The sequence below is a fragment of the Cetorhinus maximus genome, chromosome 23, assembly GCF_964194155.1.
Source record: "Cetorhinus maximus chromosome 23, sCetMax3.hap1.1, whole genome shotgun sequence".
Lineage (NCBI taxonomy): Eukaryota > Metazoa > Chordata > Chondrichthyes > Lamniformes > Cetorhinidae > Cetorhinus > Cetorhinus maximus.
This window is the reverse complement of record NC_135901.1, coordinates 64,743,536-64,751,514: the sequence shown is the minus strand read 5'-3', so window position 1 is coordinate 64,751,514 and position 7,979 is coordinate 64,743,536.

Genomic DNA, 7,979 nt, shown 5'->3' with positions numbered 1-7,979 from the left:
TTTCATTGAAAATCTGACTGTTGAAGATCAGAAAATGAGCACCATGGGATTTGTGTGACTGAGTTACTTGTTTTCCATTGTTTGTCCGTCAGGTTTGCAATTCAATTTGTGTGGATGTTGAAGATAATCTGATTTCAGGATGAGTTCATAAAGCAGATAAATATTAAATCCAGGAACAAATCCTGAGGAAAATGGATCACAATGTTTGGAAGGAGGTGCAACTAAGAAGTGGAAGATGTGAATGATGTTATTAATGATTGAGAGAAATGCATTTCAACCTTGGGGCTTTTGTAGGGTGATTACCTTACACACATTGATATTCGGAACAAGCTGAGGTATCAGGTTGAAAGCAACAAGTGTCTCCATGTGTGTTGGGATATGAAGCAGACCTTGATCACTTGCCCAGCTAGCTCAGTCGGTAGAACACGCAACTCTTAATTTCAGGGTCGTTGTTTTGAGCCCTACGCTGGGCGCTGTGGGACTTTTAAAATCTTGCTTCTTTCAAAAAGTGGGAAAAAAACTCCAACTAATCGCTGCAAGGCAGGCATTCACCATTGAAAGCAACTGGCAGACATCAAATTCAAAGCACTTTCATGTCGCATCTCTTTCTGCTTCTGTCCCTGTCTCGTGTCCAGCTCCCAGGTCAATTAGCTGCTGGATGCAGACAGAGTCAATTCGTGGGAAAATAAGATGCAAGGCGATAAGTTTGCAGACAATCTTGCAGGGTAAAGAGACACCAGGATCTCATCTTCCTGATCCTCCCAGATTCTGATTACAGGAATGTCCACAGTGCCTATTATCCACAGTCACACTCTCCTTCTAGTCCGTTTGTACGTTGTACGAGCACGTTCTAGTACGTTGTTCAGCTTTGAAATTGTTCATATTTTCACACTGGATTTCAATGTGAAGAAAGCAGAGCTGTGATAAACTTACATTGTTCAGCAGATGCGCTGCAGGAAGGTACATAACAGGCTGATGGTAACAGTGCTCTTTGGACGTGGTGAGCTCCAGTGAATGATTGGCACCATTAATGTGTCGTTCAATTAGTCTCGTGACAAACCTGGTCCGAGAAATGACAAGAAAATTCGCTGAATTTTCTCCGTGTTTTGGTTTGTTAAGAGCCGAATACAAGGAAGAAAGTACATCTCGCTCGAGTGGGTTAATGAATGGCAGAATGACCCGTGTTGTTGGGAAACATAAAATTATAAAAGTTAGAGCAAAGAAAGAGGCCATTCGTGCTGCTTTCAAAGAACAGGGTGATTGATTAGGAGTGATAGTTGTGACGGTACAATCAGTAGAGAGCAACATTTGTCTTTCTCCCACCCATATTTTGCCTCGCACCAACATCTCTGGTCAGTGCTTTACAACCAGCCCTACTCTTCAGCCATTCCTTCACTCCGCCTCTGTGTTCTCCACTTGTTCCAAGTGTGATTTTTCCAGCTCCGACTCGATACTCTCACTTCTGCTTCTGACAGAGCTGCTAAATATTTTCAATCAATAAGTTATCAATACTTGCTTAAAAAATTTCTCAAAATCCACAAACCTTCATTCTTTGACCGGGAATCGAACCCAGGCCGCAGCAGTAAAAGCGCTAAATTCTAACCACTGGACCATCAGGGAAGCGAGCAAACCGTTTCTCCAGCTGGCTTATCTATGCTGCTTTTGCATCTTTTTGTTCCATCTCAAATCTCTTAAACCACAAAACTGCCTGTTTATGTTCAACACAAACGACTTCTTCAGCCAATGAAAATAACAGTATGTGTGAGCTGGAACATGAAATTGACAGTGAGGTGAAATAGCCCCACAAGCTGCTCATGTGTAACTTTCAATTTCCAAAACCCTCCACCCTATTCGCTGTTGGTCCAATGGAAGCGCCGATTCCTGGTCAGTTGTCATCAGGGAAACTACCAATAAACTGGACATTTGGCTTTTTTTTCATTCCCGATCTCTTCACCAGAGAAAACTTTCTCCGACTAAATGTCTTGTTAAACTTGAACACAGGTGACTTCTTCACTAATGAGAAGCACCATTTCTGTTAGCTGGAACATGAAGTCGATACTTTCCTACTTTAAGGCAGTTCTTAAAGTCTCCCCCTTTGACCGAGCTTTTATTCATCTGACTGAATATGTGACTCAGTGTCACACTATGTTATATAATGCTCCTGGGGAACGCCTTGTGACGTTTCATTTGGTTAAAGGCGCTTTATAAATATAAGTTGTTGTTGTAGGATATACATAGAAAGGGCCAATCTCTTATTATATCTTTCATGCTGATATTTTTCTTTGTTTTATCCATTCTCGGGATGTGGGCATCGCTGGCTAGGCCAGCATTTATTGCCCATCCCTAGTTGTCCTTGAGAAGGTAGTGGTGAACTGCCTTCTTAAACCGCTGCAGTCCGTGTAGTGTAGGTACAACCACAGTGCTGTTAGAAAAGGAGTTCCAGGATTTTGACCCAGCGACAGTGAAGGAATGGCAATATATTTGCAAGTCAGGATGGTGAGTGACTTGGAGGAGAACTTCCAGGCGTTGGCGTTCCCATCTACCTGCTGCCCCTGTCTTTATAGATGGTTACGGTCGTGGGTTTAGAAGGTGCTGCCTAAGGAGCCTTGGTGAATTCCTGCAGTGCATCTACAACGCTGCTACGGTACGTCGGTGGTGTAGGGTGTGAATGTTTGTGGATGGGGTGCCAATCAATTGGGCTGCTTTGTCCTGGATGGTGTCAAGCTCCTTGAGTGTTGTGGGTGCTGCACTCAGCAAGGCAAGTGGAGAGTATTCCATCACACACCTGACTTGTGCCTTGTAGATGGCTTTGGGAGAGTCAGGAGATGAGTTACGCATCGCATGATTCCTAGCCCCTGACCTGTTCTTGTAGCCACAGTATTTATATGGCTAGTCCAGTTCAGTTTCTGGTCAATGGTAACAACGAGGATATTGACACTGGGGGATTCAGTGATGGTAATGCCTTGAACATCAAGGGGCGATGAATGGATTCTCTCTTCATGGAGATGGTCATTGTCTGATACTTGTGTGGCACGAATGTTATCTGCCTCTTGTCATCCCAAGCCTGGATACTATCCAGGCCTTGCTGCATTTGGACATAGACTGCTTCAGTATCTGAGGAGTCGCGAATGGTGCTAAACATTGTGCAATCATCAGCGAACATCCCCACTTCTGACCTTATGATGGGCGGAAAGTCATTGATGGAGTTGCTGAAGATAGTTGGGCTGAGGACACTACCCTGAGGAACTCCTGCAGTGATGTCCTGGAGCTGAGATGACTGACCTCGAACAAGCACAACGATCTTCCTTTTTTCCTGTCATGACTCCAACCAGTGGAGAGTATTCCCCCTTGATTCCCATTGACTGCAGTATTGCTAGGGTTCCTTGATGCCACACTCGGCCAAATGTTGCATTGATGTCAAGGGCAGTCACTCTCACCTCACCTCTGGAGTTCAGCTCTTTTGTCCATGTTTGAACTAAGGCTGTAATGAGATCAGGAGCTGAGTGGCCCTGACGGAACCGAAACCGGGCATCAGTGAGCAGGTTATTGCTAAGTAAGTGCTGCTTGATAGCATTGTCAGTGACCCCTTCCATTACTTTACTGATGGCAGAAAGTAGACTGATGGGGCGGTAATTGGCTGAATTAGATTTGTCCTGCTTTTTGTGTACAGGACATACCTGGGCAATTTTCCACATAGCCGGATAGATGCCAGTGTTATAGCTGTACTGGAACAGCTTGGCTAAGGGCGCGGTAAGTTCTGGAGAACAAGTTTTCAGTACTATTGCCAGAATATTGTCAAGGTCCATAGCCTTTGAAGTACCCAGTGCCTTCAGTCGCTTCTTTATATCATGTGGGGTGAATCGAATTGGCTGAAGACTGGCATCTGTGATACTGGGGACCTCTGGGGGATGCCGAGATGGACTATCCACTCGGCACTTCTGGCTGAAGATTGTAGCAAATGCTTTATCTTTTGCACTGATGTACTGGGCTCCCCCATCATTGAGTTTGGGGACATTTGTGGAACCTCCATCTCCAGTGAGTCGTTTAATTGTCCACCACCATTCTCGACTGAATGTCACAGGACTGCAGAGCTTAGATCCGATTCATTGGTTGTGGGATCACTTAGCCCTGTCCATCATTTTCTGCTTATGCTGTTTGGCATGCAAGTAGCCCTTTGTTGTATCTTCACCAGGTTGACACCCAATGTTTAGGTATTCCTGGTCCTGCTCCTGACATGCCCTCCTGCACTCTTCACTGAATCAGGGTTGATGCCCTGGCTTGCTGGGGATGGTACAATGGGGGATATGCAGGGTCATGAGGTTACAGATTATGTTCAAGTATAATGCTGCTGTTACTGATGGCCCACAGTGTCTCATGGATGCCCAGTCTAGATCTATTCGAAATCTATCCCATTTAGCATGGTGGTAGTGCCACACAACACGATGGAGGACATTGTTAATGTGAAGACGGGACTTTGTCTCCGTAATGACTGTGCAGCAGTCACCCCTGTCAATACTGTTATGGACAGATGCATCTGAGGCAGGCAGGTTGATGAGGATGAGGTCAAGTATGTTTTTCCCTCATCACTTGCTGTAGACCCAGTCTAGCAGCTATGTTATTTAGGACTAAGCCAGCTAGGTCAGTAGTGGCACTACCGAGCCATGCTTGGCGATGGACATTGAAGTCTCCCACCCAGAATACATTGTGCGCCCTTGCCACCTCCAAGTGGTGTTCAACATGGAGGAGCACTGATTCATCAGCCGAGGGAAGATGATACGTGGTAATCAACACGAGGCTTTCCTTGCCCACATTTGACCTGTTTCCAGGAGACTTCATGGGGTCCAGAATCAATATTGAGGACTCCCAGGGCAATTCCCATCCGACTGTGCCGCCACCTCTGCTGGGCCTGTCCTCGGTGGGACAGGATATACCCAGAGATGATGGTGTCTGAGGCATTATCTGTAAGGTACGATTCCAAATGTCAGGCTGTTTGCTTGACCAGTCTGTTAGGCAGATGTTGGTAAGGAGTACTATGCAGGGTCGACAGGGCTGAGATTGCCATTGTCGCTTCCAGTACCTTGGTCAAATACTGGGTAGTCCGTTCATTCCTTTTATGTGTCTTTGTTACAGTTGAGTGGTCATTTCAGGGGGTATTTTAAGAGTCAACCACAGTGCTGTGGGCCTGGAGTCACTTGTGGCCAGACGAGGTAAGATTTCCTTCCCTAAAGGGCATTAGTGAACCAGATGGGTTTTTACAGCAATCCACACTCGTTTCACCAATTACAGTGGAAATATCACAGTCGAGGACAAACACAGAGGCAGAGTGTGGGAATGAAAGAGGAAGAGAAGGGCTGTTTGGGTTTCGAACCCGCAGTGTTACCCTGGCTCCCTTGACTATTAGTCCAGCGACAATACCATTCTATTAGCTTTCCTAATTATTTGCTATGTTTGCATGCTAACCATTACATCTCAGAGCCCGGCAATCTTTCACCATTTAGATAATACGCTTTTTCATTGTTCCTGCCAAAATGGACAATTTCACATTTGCCCACATTATATTCCATTTACCAGATCTTTATCCATTCACTTAATCTATCTCTGTCCCTTTTCAGGTCCTTATGTCAACTCCATAAATTACTTTTCCAACTATATTTCTGTCGTCAGCATATTTAGCAACCATTCCTTGGGCCATTCATCCAACTCATTTATACACATTGTAAAAAGCCGAGGCCCCAGCACTGATCCCTGTGACATACCACTGATCCTGCCAACCAGAAAGTGAGCCATTTTTCTTAATCTCTGCTTCCTGTTAGCTAGCCAATCTTCTATCCATTCCAATCTGTTACCCCCTCCACTATGAACTTTTACTTTCCACAAAAAACACTTGATGTGTCACTTTATCAAATGACTTCTGGAAACCTAAGTACAGCACATCCACCACTTCTCCATTATCCATAATATATGCTAGTTCAAAGAACTCTAACAAATTGGTCAAAGACGATTTTCCTTTAACAAAACCATGTTGACTCTGCCTGATTACCTTGGATTTTTTAATGTGTCCTGCCATAACGTCACTAAAAATAGCACCAAACATTTTTCTTCTGACAGATGTTAAACTGACTGCCCTGCAGTTTCGTGTTTCCTGTTTCTCTCACTTTTTGAGCCAACGTATTACATTTTTTTGTTTTCCAATCTCATGGAATCTTGCCCAAATATAGGGAATTAGCAAAATTAGAACGAATACATCAAATATCTCACTCGTCACTTCTTTTAAGATGCTACGATAAAGCCCATCAGGACCCGAGGGTTTGTGAACCCGCACCTCCAACAATATACTCGGTATCACTTCCCTGGTGATTGTAATTTTCTTGAGTTTCCCTCGCTTCAATTTCCTGAGTTACAGATAAATCTGGGATGTTCCTTGTCTCCTCTGAACTGCGCAGGCACCTGGCTGGAATGTTAAGCGGTGACGTCATGCAGCAGCACTTTGGGTCTTTGTTTTGAAGAAATGGAATTCGGCTGTTCTCATTAGGAATGCTGGAGACAGACTGATCAACAATGTCCTCATCAAATGGCACAGCTCAGTAAGAGAGCCTCCCACTCATCCTTTCTATGCCTAAGCTTTTTACAAAGAGCCTCCTCATTCATCCGATTTTCCTTACTTCTCTGCACAACCCCGATTTCCCCCTCTCAACTCATTCTCCAATTTCACTTTGAAAATACTGATTTAATAAAAATGATATTGAAAGATGAGAAGGAGGTTCTATCGTGCCCAGTCTGTTAAATTCTGCAGGGTTACCAACGTTTCCTTCACCCAATGACACCAAGAATTGCACTTATGATTATTACATAGTTTTTGAACAAAAAAAGTACTTAAACTGTTGATTTGGATTTAATTTTTTAACGAAATTTATTCCGATCAAGCATTTCCTCATTTTCTCAGTCGATATATACAATCGTATTCCTCTGCTGTACAACCTGTTGCAGAGGCTGTTATAGAAGAGAGGGAAAGCTTTGCTACAGCTATACAAAGCCCTGTTTAGGTCACAACTGGAGGACTGTGTATAGTTCTGGGAATGGCACCTTATAAAGGATCAATATTTGCATTGAAAGTTTCAGAGGAGCCGCATTGATTAAGTTGGTGGGTTTTGGAAATAGGAAGTTGTACATCTGCAACTATTACATTGAGGAGACCAAACGCAGACTGGGTGACCATTTTGCAGAACACCTTCAATCCGTCCGCAAGCATGACCCGGGCCTTCCTGTTGGTTACCATTTCAACACCCCATCCTGCTCTCATGCCCACATGTCTGTCCTTGGCCTGCTGTATTGTTCCAATGAAGCCCAACGCAAACTGGAGGAACAGCACCTCATCTTCCGCTATGGCACTTTGCAGCCTTCTGGACTTAACATTGAGTTGAACAACTTCAGACCATGAACTCTCTCTTCCATTTTCACACTTTTTAAAATCCCTTTATAAAAATGTATTTTATTTACTTATTTTGTATTCATTTATTCATTATTTCATCCCCCTTTTTATCCCCTTTTTAATCCTTTTTTCCCAACTACCTCCCTCTCCTCCCACCCCACCCCAACTCCAAAAGTGCCATCTGTTTCTCGTTCCATGTTGTTCTTTCACAGAGTGCTGACCCTTGTTCTGCTACTCACACATTCTGCTTCCGTACTTTTATGCAACTATCAGCACCTTCTTCAGCCCTCACCACTGCCATTAACACTCCCTTTTTCTTGTGTCCATGATACGTTTGTCAGTCTCTCCTTAGCTCCCACCTCTCGCTGACCTTCTACCCAGCTTCACCTGCTCAACCCTCCCCGCCCCCTCCCCACCCTGCCCCACTTGAACAGTATAAACCCCATCACTTTTTACTTCTCTCTTCTGGTCGTAAAAGTAATTTTTAAAAAGCAACAAAGCAGAACACGTTTCAAAAGGTGAGAAAGTTGTGTGTTGATGTGCAAAGAGA